This window comes from Leptonychotes weddellii, chromosome 12 (assembly GCF_054177405.1).
Source record: "Leptonychotes weddellii isolate Sample4059 chromosome 12, ASM5417740v2, whole genome shotgun sequence".
In the NCBI taxonomy this organism is placed as follows: Eukaryota; Metazoa; Chordata; class Mammalia; order Carnivora; family Phocidae; genus Leptonychotes; species Leptonychotes weddellii.
In genome coordinates this window covers 32,662,858-32,683,772 of record NC_138380.1, presented here as the reverse complement: position 1 = coordinate 32,683,772, position 20,915 = coordinate 32,662,858, and the positions used below count along the sequence as shown (strand labels likewise).

The 20,915-nt window shown below is 34.6% G+C and overlaps 1 long non-coding RNA gene and 1 pseudogene across 1 annotated transcript in view; both read left to right on the top strand.

Annotated features, from left to right (window-relative positions):
* The window catches only part of LOC115939660 (uncharacterized), a 204,714-nt gene that overhangs the window by 167,191 nt on the left and 16,608 nt on the right, over positions 1 to 20,915 (top strand). The window lies entirely within an intron of this gene.
* On the top strand, positions 2,984 to 3,190 carry LOC102734338 (guanine nucleotide-binding protein G(I)/G(S)/G(O) subunit gamma-5 pseudogene; annotated as a pseudogene).

Here is a 20,915-nt window from a genome sequence, read left to right as displayed (position 1 = left end):
ATTATTTGTACTTCTCCTATGTTAGAATATTTTAAACACCTTGAGAGCAGTGACTATATCTTACTCATTTTGTACTTCCTTCAGGTTAAGGCATATAAACATTTGTTGAACTATCACAAGGTTCATGACAAATTACACCAAGTTTTACTCTAAATAGAGTGTGTTCTAATTGGATTCTAATGTAAATAGTTACCAAAATATCTTCATTTAGAATTTCACTAAGAAATAGATTTTTCTGGCACTATTAGGAAGATAGAAGTACAGGATATTTTTAGCCTGTACTGACAAGGTTTTCAAACTGATATTTATTGACCTTTTGTAGATATACTAGCTATTGGAAAGGTTGAAAAAATATATTTTAAAGACCTGTAGTACAAAATGGAAAAGAAAAGAAACAATTTAATTTTTCACAGCTATAAAATAATGAAAACCAAATTTCACTTGAAACAGGTATATATTTTTTATTTTGAAAATAATAAAATTGAACAGATACGCATTTAAAAACTTGATCTTCATGTGCAGTCTGTATTTTCAGTAAGAATTGGTGCTGGGGTTGAATTTGGGGAAAAATATTTGAGTGAGGTATGAGCATTTAATTAAAGTTAATATTTTGATTGTATTATTTGTGTGCAATAGAAAAAAATGTATAGAATAATTATTTTGGCCATTACTTCAAACAGAATACTTGAACTCTTTTAAAGTTTTTTTTTTCTCTTTCAATGTTGGTAATAACTTAATTTTCCTGTTGAAAACAACATCACTAATTGTTAGACCAGGCTAACCACTGTTATTACTATGAAATTTGGTCTAACCTTTTTTTTGTCAGAGCTCCCTTTAAAAAAAAGAAAAAAAAAAACTTTTCTCAGGAGCCAACAGTTGATTAAGACATCATGACTTATGCACTCTTTTCCTCAACATTTTTCTCTTGGCAATGGAGAATAGAATTTTTACTGAATTTTGATCAAGTAGGTGTAGAAATGAGTCTAATGCCTTGCCATTTTTGTTTTATTTGGAAAATGTTAAGCATTCAAAGTTTCATAATACATTCTAAGTGGCTTTTATATTTGAAGAGTAAGAGCCTTAAAAGTATTCCTAACATCCTACTTCTACTTTCTCTAGGAAATGTTTGACTCTACATACAACTTAAAAAAAAAATATTGGGTCAAATGCTGAATTCTAACTAACATTGTTTATCATTGACAAATATTTCAATATTGTCTTTTCTGTGAAAAATGCTAGTGTCATGTGGAAAGACAATTACATCTCTCAGCCCTACAAGACTCAGTCCTTATATTTCTTCTGGGATCATTTCTGTCTCTTAATTTACTTGTAGAAGTGGATGTAGCAACTAAGACCACAATATAATTGTATATCTTGCTGCTATAAGAGGATTTTATTTTTAAGAAGACATTGTTTTCTGCCTCAGGGTAAAGGTGTATATTTTTTAGTGTCATATTTGTCCTAAATCCAGCTGTGCTACCTAGGTATCTGGTTTTCATTATTTTTTATGAGGAGAGCACTGCTCCTAAGCCCAAGTAAAGAAGGACATGTGAGTACATTGGGTTGATGTTACAACTCAACATTTATGCTTATTATTAGCTGTGACTTTATACATCCTGGAGTCCACATAATTTTCCATTTCTGAAATCTGAACTCAGATACACAGGACAGTTCTTTAAACATAGACACAAAAAAATCACCATTTCAAAATGATTATTTTAACCAAATGCAACTGGAACTCTGCAATTTTGAAATATGTCACTTTCCCCCAAAGGAACTTCTGGGAACATTGCCCAAATCAGACTTTTATCTTCTGAAACAAAACTTGAAATTTAGTGAAGATGTATTTCTTAACACACATACATATCATTATATGAAAAAAATTAAGGACATCACATCATCCCTAGTGTCTGAATTAGTTGAGTTACTATTCAGTTTTAAATGAGAAAAGGAAATTTTCTTTAAATTGAGAGTTTCCCCCCCACCAAAGACCTAGTTATGAAGTATTCCATAGCTAAGGGAAACATGTCATTAGATGACAAATAGAACTTTTTTCAGAGAAAGAGATATTCGTGATCATTATTTCTTAATCTTATCAAAAAACCTCTTGATTTTTATCTAAATTTAGATAAGCAAAGATAAAAAATAAGTGGTTTACTTGTTTCATTTAAGGAACATTCTGTGTATGCATCTAATTTTATCTATTTTTCTGTGTTCACCCTTATTAATCTTACATCAGTCAGTACACCTTGAGTACTTTGTAATAATCACATATAACAAATGTGAATAATTTCTATACCTTTAAGTACAAATATCTTTGGTCATATGTAATCTGTGATCTCATAGATGTAAATATCATTAAAATGAATTATTTGGAAACTTAACATTTGTGGATGGATTCCAGGGAAGGCTCAATTTACTCTAATTCTACTGCATGAAGGCTGCCAAAATGTCTTATATCTAAATTCCAGCATTTATGATCCTTTTTAGTAATTACTGACTCATTAGGGACAAAATGATGACAAATTAGGTTATGTTGTTATGGATTCAGTGATACAAAACATAATTTTCACAACTTGTACTATATACTAACATAAATTAAAATTCTTAAAGTACTATTTCCATCTTGCTATACCTCTACTCAGAAAAATTCTGCTAACCTCCAAGATTCTACAGTGAAATCATTGCCCTGATATTAAAGAAATTTATTTTACCATGTGCTTAACCTGTATTTTCTATTCAATTTTTAGCCATATGCCTGCATAAATTCTCACAAGTAGTCATATTTATTTGTTAACTTATGAACATTCAGTCTTCATACCTATTTCCCCAGTTTATCATCCTTGGTGAATCAGGTGTAGAGACTGGAAATTCAGCACCATGGATAGTTTTGTAGTGTTGAAGTCAAAGCCCCTTTGGTATAGAGGGAGCCTTGCCTGACCAGTCTACCCACTGCAGAATCTGCCCAGCTCTCGCAAGTGCCATGTCTGGTTCCTCCAGAGTCACTGTTAATGAAGAAAGGGGTTCAGTAGTTCTGGCTGGAAGCCAGACTTGACCGCATGAAGGTTTCTTAGGCAGCTGCAGATTTGAAACAATTTTGTCTGTAGAATGCTCAACATGATCCCTGGTGACTGGAATATCTTCAAGTAGGAATACTTTCAGACTCCAGAAAGTCTGTTCCTTTTTGTAGTAAAACAAATCTTTGGATGGTTTTCTAAACCACTTTTTATGAAGCAGTGAATATTCAAAAGAGAACTAAATTTGAAGCCTATACAAAAGCTTATCACTATAACACAAGCCATACTATATAAACTCCTGCTTTTGTCAATCCTTAACATCTACCTCTCTGAATCTTCATAAATTTCTATTTCACAAGGCTAATTATTTTATATACACTGGCAGCAGCATACAATAAAATACTTAGTGAAAAAAATAGAGTCATCCTTGATAACCCTGCTCTTTCTAAAAATTTTTTATTACACTATAATTAACATACAGTGTTATATTAGTTTCAAGTGTACAATATAATGATTCAGTAATTCTATACATTGCTTAGTGCTCATCAAGATAAGTATATTCTTTTTTTTTTAAGATTTTATTTATTTTTTGACAGAGAGAGACACAGCGAGAGAGGGAACACAAGCAGGGGGAGTGGGAGAGGGAGAAGCAGGCTTCCCACAGAGCAGGGAGCCCGATGTGGGGCTCGATCCAAGGACCCTGAGACCATGACCTGAGCCAAAGGCAGACGCTTAATGACTGAGCCACCCAGGCACCCCAAGATAAGTATATTCTTAATTCTCTTTATCTGTTTCAGCCATTCCTCCACCCACCTCCCCTCTGGCAACTACCAGTTTGTTCTCTGTTTTTAAGAGTCTAGTTTTATTTGTTTTTCTTTTTTTTGTTTGTTTTGTTTCTTAAATTCCACATATGAGTGAAATAATATGGTATTTGTCTTTCTCTGATTGACTTATTTCAGTTAGCATTATATCTTCTAGGTCCATCCATGTTGTTCCAAATGAGAGCTTTCAGTCCAGAATTTTTGTGGATCCCCAAAAGTCCAATTTATGTTCTTATCTTTACCTTGATTTTAATCCATGAATGTCAAGGAAAGCCTTTTCTCTTAGGTGTTTGCATTCCAACTAGTGCTAGCAATAATGCACCTCTTTTACACACGTATTGTCTTTATCTGCATTATAGTCTCTAATACTTTTGACAGAGATCTATAGTTTATAAAGCCTTATTAATTTATTGGGGAAAGTCCAAGTACACATGTGTAGTTGGACATAACTGAATCCGTTTTCCCTGTTTCAAGATGAAGAATCTACCTAGTTTTTCTTAGCTTTCCAGTTTGTATTTATATCTAACCTGGCTGCATCTATTTTTGTAGTCAGTTCTGCTTCACTAAATTACTCTTTATATTTTTCCTTTCTCTTGATTTATCTCTTCTTTTTTTTCTGTACTCTTTACTTTATCCCCTTTACCGGGACATGGATTCAACCCAGGATCCACTTTTTTTCTCTTTTCCCAATTACCCTCTCAGTTATCACAGATTAGCATTCAGAAACAGGTTTTGACATAGAAAGTTATCATGGTCTTCCTATAGTCAAAGTTGTATAAAGAAAATAAGGATTTAAAAATTTATACATTTTAAACTACTTTTACATTAACAATACCAGGGATGTTAAAGAAATATAGTGCATTACTTACTGTTGAATAACTTGCAAACTAACTAGAAATATAAGGAAACAGGCCCATCGATTTAGAAAAATAACAACATAAAGCAGACTAAGGACCAAGTACTATTAAGAAATGGCCCCTGGGTAGGTTTTTATTGACATGCAAATTTTAGTTCTCTTATGAAATTTCTAAAGTCTGTCTTTCCTTGCATGTAATTGATTGAATTAACATTTAATTAACATTAAGGCTTTTTTAAAGATTTATTTATTTATGAGAGAGAGAGAGAGTACAGGGGGAGGGGCAGAGGGAGAGAGAGTCTTAAGCAGACTCACCCTGAACATGGAGCTCAGAGTGGTCTTGATATCAAGACCCTGAGGTCAGTGGAGGATAGTTGGAAGAAAGGCAGGCAGGGCAAGAGGCCCCTGTCCTAACAGGTACTCTTAAAAGGAAAAAGACACCATTCTGATATTCTACACCACCCTGGAAGGAGCCCTCCACCCTTTCCCACATGAACAACTACCTGGTAGGTACATGAGTGCATGAACAAAAACCTGACTGGATGACAGGTTCGTGGAGGGTTAATCATATTAAAACCACCTGCCAACAGTCTCACAAAAACTTCTAGACTTAGAAACTCCAATGGCAACTCTCTCAGGTCCCCTTCGTCTTCAGGAGCTTTGTACTATAGCTCAACAAGCTTTGCTTTGCTCCCCACCATTCTTTGTCTGGTCTCCTCTTCATTCTTTGAAGTGGCATGACCAAGAACCGCAGGCACTAAAGGAAAAGAAATCCTGAAACAAGATCATGACCTGAGCTGAAACTGAGTCGGATGCTTAATCGACTTTGCCACCCAGGCTTTAAAACCAAAGGCTCTATGTAGGATTTCATCAGTTGAAAGGAAAGAGTACAACTCTGTTCTCATCATCTTCCCCTGTCCTATATCACCCCTACTCCTTGATCATAGGCCAGTAGGGCTCCTCAAGTTCAGGGCTTCCTTTCAACAAATAGGAAAACTATGTAGGGAGAGGTTTAATTCTTCTCAGGCTGATATGACATCTTTATCCTATGGACTATAAGTTGATTTAAATGTGAAAGGTCTTCCTTGGAGAATCAGAGTTTTCTGTATAGGATCCTTCTATGTAGGATCCTTCTATATATAATCCCCCCCACCAACTTGGATGGAGCTTTCTGTTTGAGAGGTCATTTCTTTATGTCAGAGGGATTATGTAGCATAGATATATTTTCAAATTGTTCACCTTTACCTTCTCCACGTTTTTTCTTTATGTAATATTTCTCTTACATATTTACCCACTTGGGGCAAATATCTGGATAGGCAGGCCTCTGAACACATTGCTCAGGCAAGACATTACAAGATAGTTGATGATTCATTTTTATTCACTGGTGAGTTTATGCTTGCAACTAACATGTCTTGTGGTGAGTTTTTAAAAAAGCCTTATATAGGGAAAGTAATTATAAAAAACAGTAGTGAGGCATACATTTAAATTTGAACTTTTTGAAAAGATCTTAGTACTTAATACATGAGGTGATGCAAACTATTAAACTTAGAGTCAGCAGATATAAAATTAGTTCCACACAGTAGCTCATCTTCACCTGAATGTCATATATAATGACATAATGTGTAAGTGATTTTAAACTGTGGAATGCCATAAAATGTGAAACACTGAAATTATTGTTGGTCATTGATAGTAATATGTTTTTGTTCAGAGAAAGCTATTTAGAGCAAAGTATAGTGGTAAGATTTAAAAAAGTTTCATTATGGAAATGGGTCTTGATATAGGCTGCAAAGAAAGTAAGAATTGAATAATCTATGGAAAAAGAACAATTTTAAAGGTAGAGGAAACTGGATGATCACAACCTCATATTGGGGAACAGCAAGATAAATCGTCAGCTGGTATGAAGAATGTGTTGAAAGAAGTAAGAAAACATATACTTACCTGTGATTAAAGAGATCTTTTTCCTAGAGAGATTATAAAGATACATTAGATTGCTATGGCCAAACGTAAAAAAGAGGGAAATATGAAATATACATTAAATTGCTCCTAATATCAACTATCAGTCAACATTTTAAAATGCTTTTTTTTTAAGTAGGAGGGGCTACTTTCATTTACTGCCTCTTGTAACACTTTTAACAACCCTAGAATAAGAGGTATATTATTTTCCCAGAATCCCATATAGACTGAAGCTTAGGTATGTTGGTTAACTAGCTTAATGACAAAAATGTTTAGGTATAGAACTTGGATTTGAAATCTGGCATTTTTGGTTTGGAGTATAGATTCTCTTTTTTTTCCCCCTCTGCTCATTTTTAAAAATTTTAATTCCAGTGTGCTAACATACAGTGTTATGTTAGTCTCAGGTGTACCAGATAGTGATTCAACAGTTTCATATATTATTCAGTGTTCATCAAGATAAGTGTAGAGTACAGACTCTTAAACATAAAGCTGTATTGGCTCTCTTGACCAAAAGACTAAATGATAGTATGTAGAAATAATGAATAATTAGCCTCCAAAACTAACACAGCTTTAATCATTTTTAAAGTAAAATATTACACTCGCAGAAACAACAATATAGAATATTTTCACTCTCACAGGCTTAATCAATTTTAATATTGTAACTACATTTGTTTTACATTATTAAACTAAAGAAAATATTATAGTTGTAGTTAATGCCTTCTGGGAATTCTTCCTGATCCTAATTTCCTCACTTCCTAGAAGGAAAAACTACCAAGAATTCAGTATTTATTAGTCCCATGCAAGATTATTTTTCAAAAATAAATTTATTCCATAAACTATTGTCTGAAAATAGTATATGATATTTTTTACAAGTTTTAAATGTTATGTGAAGGCATGCTAAGTTCAAAATATTTTTGAGGTTAATACCTGATTATATATATAGCTCTTTGTTCATTCATTTTAACTTATGTAGAGTCTCCTATTTTATGAATGGACCACAATTTTCCTAACCACTCACCTCTAATGGATAACTAAACTGATTCCAATTTTTCTGTTTTATAAATAATGCTGTCATGCATACAAGGATTGAAACATCTTCAGATTGGGTTACTACTGTTCTGCATGTAGAGAGCTTAGAAGTTGCCACTCTATCATAACAAGAAGTAAAAAGCTGAACAGACTGCAATCAGCAACTCTTCTTGGATCTATAAGACAGTGGAGAACACAGAGTAAATCACTGTGTCCTGTGATTGTCCTCCCAAGATTGGAGAGACAGACAGGTGGATACAGGGATCATGGCTTCCCAGAGCAGAGACTTACCAGTGGAAAGTGTTAGGGTAGTGAGGTTGAACATTTTTCATGTGTCTGTTAGCCATTTGTATGTCTTCTTTGGAGAACTCTCTGTTATGTGCCCATTTTTTGACTTATTTGTTTTTTGGGTGTTGAGTTTGAGAAGTTCCTTATAGATCTTGGATACCAGCCCTTTATCTGTAGTGTCATTTGCAAATATCTTCTCCCATTCCGTGGGTTGCCTCTTTGTTTTGTTGACCATTTCCTTTGCTGTGAAGAAGCTTTTTATATTGATGAAGTCCCAAAAGTTCATTTTCACTTTTGTTTCCCTTGCCTTTGGAGATACATCTTGAAAGAAGTTGCCGTGGCTGATGTCGAAGAGGTTTCTGCCTATGTTCTCCTCTAGGATTCTGATGGATTCCTGTCTCACATTGAGGTCTTTCATTCATTCAGAGTTTATCTTTGTGTATGGTGTAAGAGAATGGTCGAGTTTCATTCTTCTGTATATAGCTGTCCAATTTTCCCAGCACCATTTATTGAAGAGACTGTCTTTTTTCCATTGGATATTTTTTCCTACTTTGTCAAAGATTAGTTGACCATAGAGTTGAGGGTCCGTATCTGGGCTCTCTTATTCTGTTCCATTGATCTATGTGTCTGTTTTTGTGCCAGTACCATGTTTTCGTGATCACAGCTTTGTAATATAGCTTGAAATCAGGCAATGTGATGCCCCCAGCTTTGTTTTTCTTTTTCAACATTTCCTTGGCGATTTGGGGTCTTTTCTGGTTCCATACAAATTTTAGGATTATTTGTTTCAACACTTTGAAAAATGCCACTGGTATTTTGATCAGGATGGCGTTGAAAATATAGATTGCTCTGGGCTGCATAGACATTTTAACAATGTTTATTCTTCCAATCCATGAGTATGGAATGTTTTTCCATCTTTTTATGTGTTCTTCAATTTCTTTAGTAAGTGTTCTGTAGTTTCTAGAGTATAGATCCTTTACCTCTTTGGTTAGGTTTATTCCAAGGTATCTTATGGGTTTTGGTGCTATTGTAAATGGAATCAATTATTAGCCATCAGGGAAATTCAAATCAAAACCACATTGAGATACCACCTTACACCAGTTAGAATGGCAAAAATTGATAAGGCAGGAAACAACAAATGTTGGAGAGGATGTGGAGAAAGGGGAACCTTCATATACTGTTGGTGGGAATGCAAGTTGGTATAGCCACTTTGGAAAACAGTATGGAGGTTCCTCAAAAAGTTAAAAATAGAGCTACCCTATGACCCAAAAATTGCACTACTGGGTATTTGCCCCAAAGATACAGATGTAGTGAAAAGAAGGGCCACATGCACCCAATGTTCATAGCAGCAATGTCCACAATAGTCAAACTGTGGAAGGAACCAAGATGCCCTTCAGCAGACGAATGGATAAAGATGTGGTCCATATATACAATGGAATGTTAATCAGCCATAAGAAAGGATGAATACCCACCATTTGCATCGACATGGATGGAACTGGAGGGGATTATGCTAAGTGAAATAAGTCAAGCAGAGAAAGATAATTATCATATGGTTTCACTTATATGTGGAACATAAGGAATAACATGGAAGACATTAAGAGAAGGAAGGGAAAAGTGAAGTGGGGGAAATCAGAGGGGAAGACAAACCATGAGAGACTATGGACTCTGGGAAACAAACTGACAATTTCAGAGGGGAGGGGTTGAGGGGATGGGTTAGCCTGGTGATGGGTATTAAGGAGAGCATGTATTGCATGGAGCACTGGGTGTTATATACAAACAATGAATCATGGAACACTACATCAAAAACTAATGAAGTACTGTATGGTGACTAACGTAACATAAAATAATAATAATAATAATAATAATAAAAGAAAATGTTAGGGTAGGAAACCTGAGCTATAATTGGCAAATTGCTGGAGGCTCAGTGTGGACAACTCTGAGAGTTAAAAACTCTAGTTGGACCCTGTCATGGGGGACCTCTGTGCCATTGTGATATTACTTCCAGGAGCTTGACCAGGTTCTCAACAGTAAATATTAGAGAAAAATTCCCTCATTTTTCTAGCAGGGGAAGAGGAAAAGGAACCATTTTGAAATACACCAGAGCACTCTGTCCTTCTTAAGAAGGCCTGCCCTCAGGAGAAGCTAATCAGGTAGCATCTATTGTGCTGGGGTTTTATCACAGCCTAACTTATTTGGCAGGAAGGAAATAATCAATTCCAATCAGCTGTAGATTCCATGTGAGAGAAGAGGAATATCTAGCTTTAATTTACTCTAGCCATCTTGTCCTACCTAAGGTGGGGAAGGGGGACTGAGAAGCATGTGTGAAGTTCACAATCCAGGGGCACAAGCTCACTAAAAGACTGAGACCTAATTGTAGGACTACTGAATGCTTCCCCTCCTCCACAACTTACCACCACATTACTAAAGGAGTATTTATAATAGTTCCTTTTACCCAGGATATCATGTCCAGCTATCAAGAAAAAATTACAAGACATATTAAAAGGCAAGACAACACAGTTTGATGAGACAGAGCAAGCACCAAAACCAGACATGGCACAGATATTGGAATGATCAGATTGGGTTTAAAACAACTGTATTTAATATGCTAAGGACTCTAAGAGATGAAGTAGACAGCAAGCAAGAACAGATGGATGATGTAAGCAGAGAGATGGAAATCCTGAGAAAGAACCAAAAAGAAATGTTAGAAATCAAAAATACAGTGACAGAAATGAAGAAGACTCTTTCCTGGGCTTATTAGTAGACAGGGTTCCTCCTATATTTATATGGTCTTTATAAAGATGTGCTATAAAGACCTGGACATTTCCTTGTTAACAAGATGTACAGAGGAATGAGATAGTGGATGCCAAATATGTCTCACAGGGAGTTATTCTTGAACATCAATATATATTAAGGTGACCTTTTCATCCAGTGTCCAGAATGCCATATAGGTGTGGCTATTTAAATGTATCATGCTTTTAAAAACCCATTTTAAAATTCTTCATGTAGGAAAAAGAACTTTTGAAATCATGGGCAGCAAGGCATTTAACTTTTATTTAGTGTGCTCTAGGGGTAACTCATCTTCCAGAGAATTTCTAAAGCTGATAATTCTAACAACTGTGCACTTTTGTTGGATTTGACCTTGGTAGCTTGGTCTCAACACTATAGTATGAGTTTGTGAAGAATGGCTGGAAGTAAAGCAGTGAAGCCTTATTTCTCTCATTTGTTGCAATGCTATCTGACCTGAGTCCAGGTGAGCTGGGTAGATGGCTCTTTTTGTGTTGGGTTGTTACATATAATGTTTACTTCAGCAGCAATAGCCTTATCACCTCAACTGCCCTTGAAAATTAACAGAAAAGTTTATATGCTCATCATCTTGTTTCAAAACTTTGTTGCTTAAAAATTGCTTAACTGTTTTCCTAAGAGTTGACTTGATTTTCCTTACTCATTGAGATCTGTAGACCTGCCAAGTTTGAATTTTATGGCTTTAGAAGATAAATATATATATATTTATTCTCTGCATGCTGGCAAAAAGGTCAGTGTTCTTTTCCAAGCTCATGTTTCATAGGTAGTTATGTGACTCAATTTAAAAATTATGGGTAAACATAGGTTGAAACCACAAAATTCTGGAATAATTACATTAGCCAATTTCTCAAAAAACAAATCTGAGAATCAAGCTTTTTAGCTTTAACTATTGTCATCTATTCTCCATATTGCATAATGTGTGGGGAGGAAGCCTTAGACAATAGGAAAATAATTGGATTCAGTCTTATAGTGTGGCCTTGGGAAGATATTGAGAATAATTGGTGAGTTTTTTGTTTTTGTTTTTGTTTTTTACTGTGTTTAGCATATGTGGCTTATAAACAATGCTATAATATTGAAATGATTGGCTTTCTTTTATATTCCCCATGAATGTTACTAGTGATGTGCTGATAAATGTTTAACATATGGCTCTTGGGCTGGGGGGAACTCAGATTTGTAGATTTGCCAGTTTCCATGGTATAAATATTTCCATCATTGCTGATGTCAACCAGTTTGCAAAAGTTTCAAAAATTTAGCAGTCAGCTCTCAAAAGCTAGGCACACTGCTAAGTGTAATTTTGTCTACTGCCGTGAGTTAATGTACATTTATGAAGACGTTTTGTTTGGTAATGTTATTGTTAATAACTGTATGTTTGTATATCAAAAATAAATTTGAAGTATTATAAGATGTTTAAAATGAGATAATAATAATTATTTTTGCTTTTGTTTCCCTTACCTCAGGAGACATATCTAGTAAGAAATTGCTATGGCTGATGTCAAAGAGATTACTACCTATGTTCTCCTCTAGGATTTTAATGATTTCCTGTCTCACATTTAGGTTTTTAATCCATTTTGACTTTATTTTTCTATGTGGTATAAGAAAGTGGTTCGGTTTCATTCTTTTACATGTTTTTGTCCAGTTTTCCCTACACCATTTGTTGAAGAGACAGTCTTTTTCCATTGGATATTCTTTCCTGCTTTGTTGAAGATTAGTTGACCATAGAATTGAGGGTCCATTTCTGGGTTCCAAATATTACTGTGATCCAAAATATTAGAGAAGAAAAGAGGACTTATTTTTTTCTTCTTTGAGAGCTAAGAAGGTTTGGGACAAGACTTTCTAGATTGATCTAACTATTTATTAGTGGGCTGGCTCAGTGGTTCTCTAAGGGTTCCAGTATTTTAAAAGAATGAATCAGCTCACTGTCTTCAAGCATATTCATGGTTAGTCTATACCTCTCAAATTTCTACATTAAATGGAAAGAATACCAGTAGGACTTGATTCCTTTGGTTAATGGTTACAAATGTGGCTCTGTTGTCATTCTTTAGTACTTGCTCAAGCTTTGGTCCCTTCCTAAACACTTATAGTCTGTTTCCTTTTATTTCTTGAACCAATGAAAAATTGCTTCCACAGTAAAGACCCCTATCTGAGCTAGTTAGTGGGATATGCAAGAGCTGGGTGTTCTCTACATCCCTGATATGGTTACCACCTTCTTCTTTCTTCTCCTTCTCTCTCTGCCCCTTCCTTCTCCCCTTCCCCTCCTTTTCCTCCTCCTCCTTCTTTTATTGTATCATTCCATAATTCCCTACATATCATGAAAAACTGGCTAGCTCTCTTTTGTGAGGTCTTTTGGGTTCTGGAGTTTATACCATGCTCTCTAGCCTCTAGGCCTTCACATATTCTGTTCCTTTCTGAGCACTTTAGTCATCATGTAATTCTCAGCTTAGGCACTTAAAATTTTTTTCTAGGATAGATTCTTTAATTCTGTAATTCCAAGTTAGATGCCTATACTATTTGTTCCCATTATTTCATGCATCTACTGGTATTGTTATTGCCTATTTGTCTCTCCCGTCTAGTCTGTCCTGTGTTGGAGCAGAATCCGTATCAGTCTTAGTTTTTTGTTCACCCAATACCTTGCATGATGCCTGTCACATAGTAAGTAAGCTTTCAAAAAGAATTTGTTGAATAAATGAATGGAGGATTGAATAAATTATCTTGGACATTACTTTGAAAGTGAGGTAGTTTTCTTGACCTGTTATGAAAACTTGTTTCCTTATAGTTCTCATTTTCCCTCAATAAACTAGACCAGAGATACTCTGGTTGAGGAGTCTTTATAGTTAAACTGTAGCTAATTGAAACTTAAAGATTTTTCCTAATTTCTTAAGGGAGTTTGGAGAGTCAATTAACTCAATTATTTTCTAGTTGAGAGCTGGTAACATTTTCCACATTGGTTTATATAGGAAGGAACAATATTAAATGATGAGGTCTGAGAGCAGCAGCTTTAGGTTTTGCTATTTCCTTTTGATGTGACAATAAATAGGAAAAAGAAACTCAGACAGACCCACTCAACTTGATAACGTTTTCTGAGATAATGTTACCTAGAATGTACTTTACAATTTAAAATACACTGGGTAACATAGTCTTGCAATTTTCATAGCCAAGTCATTTTAGGAAAACAGCAAAAATAAATTAAAAGGTGGTGTAATCTTCATGAAAGTCACTGGTCTGGAGAGTCTAGGTTTTCTTGAGTGGAAGATTTTTTTATTTTTATTTTTATTTTTATTTTTTTTAAAGATTTTATTTATTTATTTGACACAGAGAGAGAGAGAGTGAAAGAGAGAGAGAAAGAGTACAAGCAGGGTGAGCAGCAGGCAGCGGGAGAGGGAGAAGCAGGCTCTTCGCTGAGCAGGGAGTCTGACGTGGGACTCGACCCCAGGACCCTGGGATCATGACCTGAGCTGAACACAGCCACTTAACTGACTGAGCCACCCAGGCGCACCTTGAGTGGAAGATTTTAAATAAAATAACATTCAGTATCTCTTCTATATTGTCTGGTTAAAATTGTTACATGGGATGGCCAATGTGACTATGTTACCAAATCTCCTTTTAAACTATGGTAAAAATGAAAAAATTTTATGTGTGTGTAGTTTGTGTATAACTTTTAAATTTAATTCATTCTTGGTAAGAAAGCATAATTGCACCAAAAGCTACAAGTCTCAGTTAATGCTTAATGCAGCATCTTCCAAGAATAGCAGTCAATGTACATAGGTACTTTAAAAATATGACATGATCAAGGCATTGCATTTTATTATTTAAGGTTAGACTATTCTAGAAAATATGTTCTGTGTTTAACACTTCTCTTTGCTGGAGCTATTTCTTCCACCACAGTGCCTTATTTCTCAATTACCGAAGCCAGAATATCTTCACTCTTCACCCCTTCAGGGCCTTTTTTTTTTTTTTTTTTCAGGTGCCTTTCCAGAACAACCAGAACCCACAGATATTCTTTTATCTTTCTGGACTGCAAAATACTTATTTATCATTACCATAATAATTAATTGTGAATTAAATTCAGTGCATGATAATTTAACAAATATACGTAAAACCCAAAACATATGTAAGACCTTATACTCCAAAATTGTTCACAAGATTTTTGTGACATTACTCTATTGACCTCTGTTGTTCCTACTTTTCATTATTACCATATTGACTGCTCTAATAAAACTTGAAGTTTCCTCCCTAGCATACATTTCAGCCTTCTGCCTTTGTATGGTATCCATGGGATATGGGTGATATTAACTCCATCTCCAGCCTCAGTGGTTGACTCTGATTGATATTTGCCAGTCAGTATAATCTTATTGATTGGTTCAAGGATGGACTGTAACTAAAGCCTAAGTAGATTAGTACTTGATATTGTCATAGCCACAGTGATTATTTTAGTTTGGTCTAAATAAGACTTTGATAGTTGAATATGTAGAAGACCTCTTTCTTGTGGTGTGCAGATGTGAACCTGGGAACACTGCAGCCATTTTGCCACCATGAGAAAAGGCAGCATGAGAATTAAGTCAACCTAAATACCTGATCAAAATTGAAATTGGGGAGCACCTGGGGGGGCTCAGTCAGTTAAGCATCTGCCTTCGGCTCAGGTCATGATCCCAGGGTCCTGGGATCAAGCCCCACATCAGGCTCCCTGCTTCATGGGGAGCCTGCTTCTCTCTCTCCCTCTGCCTGCCACTCCCCCTGCTTGTGCTCGCTCTCTTAGTGTCAAATAAATAAATAAAATCTAAAAAAACCAACAAAAACAAAAAAAACCAAAATTGAAATTGGTTTTTTGTATACTCTCCATTGATATTAATCAATAAATTATCTTACTTTTGAGTTTTCTGATTCTTGCAAATGAAAACAGCCTAATTGATACAACTCCCAAATGGACAGCAAGTAGAACAGGGTCTGTGTCTCATACTTCTTTACATCCTCAGCACCTAGGAAATATCTAATCAAAGGAGTTATTCAGTTATTTGTACTGATTTGATATTGGAGATGAACTCCAGACCTCCCTATTAAAAACTAATCATAGCTGACATCATTTAGGAAATCATCAATTTCCAGAGGCCAGTTTCAAAAATACCCAAAGTGGGAAGTTTGCCATGTTGCCTGGGATGGGTGTATTACCACCCAAGAGCTGCAAGAATATATACCTAAACAAATTCTTGGAAAATTCATTTGATGTTAACTCATCATAAGATTAACAAAAAGAAAAAAAGTTGTCATGATTCAACATAAGATGTAACTTTCTTGTTATGAAATTATAAGATATATTTAGTAAAAAATTGTAAGATGTGTGGTCTTGAAGAAGAAACTAATTTTGCTACTTCTGATGGACATTTCTGGTTCATCAGCTGGGTTTTGACATGCTCCCTCCTTAAAATTCTTTTAAAGTGTTTTAGGTACCTCAGTTTGGTAGTAGCAGGCTGGACTAGTTTATCTTCTTGAGAGAAGGATTTAAAAAGAGTAAAGCCATATCAGGTAACTTAGATTTTTAAGACTCATTTTTAGAAACAATGACATAACATTTTCATTGTAAATGTAATATAGCCACTTTAAGAAATAGAAAATGAAGAAAAAGGGAACCCTAATGCAATTAGCATAATTTGCTTATTTTCTACTAAATGTACTTTTACTGCTTTCTTGTCATCAGAGACATGATACAAATTTTTAGGTTTTATTTTTGATGTAATTATTCATGTAAATGAACTGTGTTACTAGCAAATTCTTTAGGTCTTCTTACTGCAGATTTTAAGTATGATAGCCTTAGGGGTGAAATCTGAGAATGAGATCTGTTGGATATACAAACATCTTGTTTGCCTTGAGCAACTCTATGGGGCTGTGGAGGCTGAAAAGAATGGATGATTACAAAATAAGACAGAGCAACTCATATGGGTTGCAACAAAGTAAGAAGGAAGAGAAAGCTTTAAATCCCCAATAGTCTCATTATTTTTAAATAAAACGTGATTTTCTATTCCCTTTCCCAAATTTAAATTAAAATAGGCATGTAAAATTATTTTTGTTAACTATATTTTGGCACAGAAATAATTTTATATTTGGAAAACTACCCTTAGATGGCAGATATATTTCTCCATTTCAGATTGTATAATTTTTAAAGGCACAGGCATAATAATATTACTGACAGCTTTTTACCCCAAAGAATTCTAAATCATTATCTAGGATGGAATTATAATACTTCATGATGTGTGGTCCTTGTGATGATCTGAACTTCGAAGAAACACACATACAGACAGATGTAAAGATTTATTTAGTAATGCTAGTATTGTTAATGAAGTAGTAACCTTTAGGACCAAATTTGATTGTTCTTTCACTCTGATCAAATTTAACTATTCTTCTCCCCTAGTATTCCTAAGAAAAAATTAAGGTCCTATATCCCTAGATTTTTTGGGGGGTGAGGGGGAATGTTAAATCAACATCTCAAAAATTCCCTGGTTAGTTTTTCAATGTTTACAGAGACCCCTTTTGTCAGTAGTTGGTTATTTCATGAAGTTACTGATAGGTTCAACTGATTAAAACAATATAAAAATAAGATTAGCTTAACAATTTAGGTTCTCAGTAGGAATGATAAATAAGTTGTGCTATGCATTTGCAATTACTGTCCTCTCCTGAGCTCCTGACAGACAATGATGATCAGTTATGGAGCGTTTTCCAACTGGGTTGAAAATTGAGACATTTCAGTTGGAACTTGAGTCAAAACATATTTGCTGGCTTGATATGAACCACAATTTGCATTTCCAACCCTGATCAGCTATCTTGCTTGGGAGAGAAAATACAGTTGGGGTTAATACAAATCTATTGCCTCTACTAGAAAATCAATTCTGAGAGCATGCACTGCTGATATATAATCAAAACTGCAGCTGTGTATATAAAGAACATATTATTAATGACCTAAACTAAGGGGCCTTTACTGGGGCCAACGTATATGCATGAACCTAACTTTCAGGGGACTCTTAGCTAACTTCACCTCTACCTTTGGCAAAACGTTAGGGGAATGCCAGGGAGCAGGGATTCCCCCATTTATCCAGTGATTACACTGAGATTTGAGGCAAGTTATTGAAGTGGAAGAATAGAGAATCTTTATGGTGACTAAGGTCAGTGCCTGAATTCTTTTTTTAACCAGAAAAATTCAACTTAATACTATACCAGATCCCCTTATTAATTGGTAATATCTTACATGAATTTTAACTACTGTAGTACTCTTATGCTAATGGTATTTATGCCCTTATGTTAATGGTGATTAGCATAATACCATACCCAACAGACATTTTTAACTACTTTTACTTTTAGAAATAAAAGCTCAGGAACATAGCTATCTGTAACTTAGAACTTTATGGCCCTTATTGAATGCCCTTACTGGTGAAAACAGTGAAATTTTACATGGTCTGACCAGATGCTAGTACATTCTGGGTACTTAATCAATGTTAAAACATGAGACTTGAATTAAGAAATGATATTACTGTACAATGTTCACTGCCTTTTGGCTTTGTACTTTCCTCTTCATAAAGCTTTAGCACATTCTCCTAGAGCCACTAACCAGGACAATTGCATTATCTATAATCATTAGTTTCTCCCTGATTCACTGCTTATAATTGACATCACTACATTTAGTTAAATTAAATTTGAAAAAATTTAGTGATTGAAAATAGCCAGTTAAGTGAACCAGCCAAAATGAACAGTGATTAGTAATGAAAAAAGATAATGATATGCATTGTGATAATTATTGCAATGCTTTTCTATCAAATGATCCTTTTAATTTCTCTTTCTCTTTTTCTCTTTTATAACTGGCAGACTTCTTCTGTAAGTATTTTTAGAATTGAGTGTTTATTGTAAAACTAGTTGAGTCAAACTGATTGTGACATTCATTTTTATTGATCCTGACAATGAATAGAGACAAAATAGATTAAGGAACTGTATTTTTAAAGGATCTAGTTCTCTCTCAACCCAGTCACAGTTTCCACTCCCTCTGTGAAGCTCCCTGATCACTAAACATTACCTGGCAGGTTTGGCATTGGCCCACAGCAAAATTTTCCACAATTGATCCATCCTACCTTCTGATGAAATATTAATAAGAGTATAAAGCCAACTTAACAGAATATGTCCTTCCATAAAATAAACTTTTTTTGTTTATCACTTTCCAGTGTCATTATCAATGTCATGGATGAGGCTTATGGCTATTATACTGCAGAACTATTTATGATATTAGAATATAGCATTGTTCTCAGGTGACCTATGAAAAAGCAACCTGTCATTATTATTCAATCTAATTTTCTACTTCTGACCTTGTATCCATCTAACAATTGGGCTACTGTGTTAGGCACTGCAATATTCAATACATTTTCAGGCTTTTTGTTTAATTTTTCTCACAATATTTCTGTAAGGGTTAGCAACTTTGGGATTATATGGTTATTTTTGGCATTTTAATTTGGCAACACTGGTTATGTTAAAACAAACAACCTACTAGTACAATGAATAAATAATTGAAATTTGAAAACTGGTCCTGAAGGTTTCCCTCTAGATCATTACAGTTACTGGATATATGACTTTGAATTAGGTTCTTTGGGTTCTTGTTCAGGTTATTTAAGTTTAGTAATATACATTTAAGAAGGTGGTTATGAGAATCAGTTGAAATAATGTAGTAAAAATGCTTTGTGAACAAATATCTTTAGCAGCTTGGTCGACTCTCCTATATTTTACATGCCTATGCTCATCAGAGGTAAATTGAGAGAATTCCAAGTAATTGATTTATAATTCTGTCAGGGTTGCAAATAGTTGATCTAATGGTGATAAAGCTGATTTAAGGTTTTGGATTTTTTTCTCCTTTTCTTTAAAATTGGTTTCCATGTAAATTCCACATTTACTCTAAATGTCTTTATTATCTCTATATTTACTTCTAGTTAGGACTAGGGACAAAAGGAGGAGCCATTTTCCATGGTAAGTACTTGAAAAAGAACACACGAGCTAAGCCTGTTTTGAACTCACAACTCCCAAACTATATTTTTTTGACCAGGATAATGTAGTTCAACTGAGATGTTCTTTGCTTAACTGGTGCCTTAGAATAGCAATCCCAGAAAGGATCTTAAGGATCAACTCTTTCTTTAGTTAAGAGAGAGAGAGGTTATTGTCTTGCAGAAACATAAGGGCATTCCTCTGTAGGACAACAATAAGTCTACTACAAAAGAAAGAAAGTTATAAAAGTTTAGTATACTTATATACTTAAAATAGGCAATAAGACTTCAAAATAATACTAATTTTCTATCCAGTCCCTGATTACCAATTTGACTATGCAGTTTTAGAGTTACTGCTCACTTAGAGAAACACATTTGCTTCTCTTCATACAGAACCTTTTATTTCACTTACCAGTGACAATGAATTATCTCATCTTGTTCACATGCATCAGCATTCTAACATTTTCCATTGCTGCCCTGAAAAATGTCCCCATACATTCAAAATTTTAAAACCTCTTCTCTTTTTCATTGACAAAACTTCAGAATTGAATGCTGTCTGTTCTTGTGATCCCTTTCATGCAATGCATTTTCAAAGGGCTTTCACATACATATTTCAAACATTGTTATCTCAGTTTTTAAGAGGGTATGCAATATTTTACTGCCACTGAAATGACTGCAAGTTTCTTTGAAGGACTTATAATCTCAGTTCCTTTTGTCAAGATGTATTTATGCATTTACTCTGCTCAAGAAATGCTTTTACACTTTTATACTTGTTCTAAAGATGTAAGTGGTAATATACAAATGCTTTTATATTTTCCCCAATGGAGCAAGAAATTTTATCCTCATTTTAAAGGAAATCCCTTTATTTTATTACTGTTAGAGGTGGAAAGAGGAATAGGCCATTGGAAAGTTTCCCTTTTAAGGGCTGGACAATGTCTTAATCGTCTATTATTTCTTTTTTAAAATGGAGGAAAATGGTGCAGATTGAACTTTTATTTATATGACTGATACAGATAGTCTGAGCATTTATGAAGTTAGGTAAAACCAGTTTATCCAGATAATACCTCTCGGTATTTTGTCACAAATATTAAACTATAATGTTTTCCTAGAAGTGTGACAGCAGAATTCATTCTTTTATTTTAAAATACTG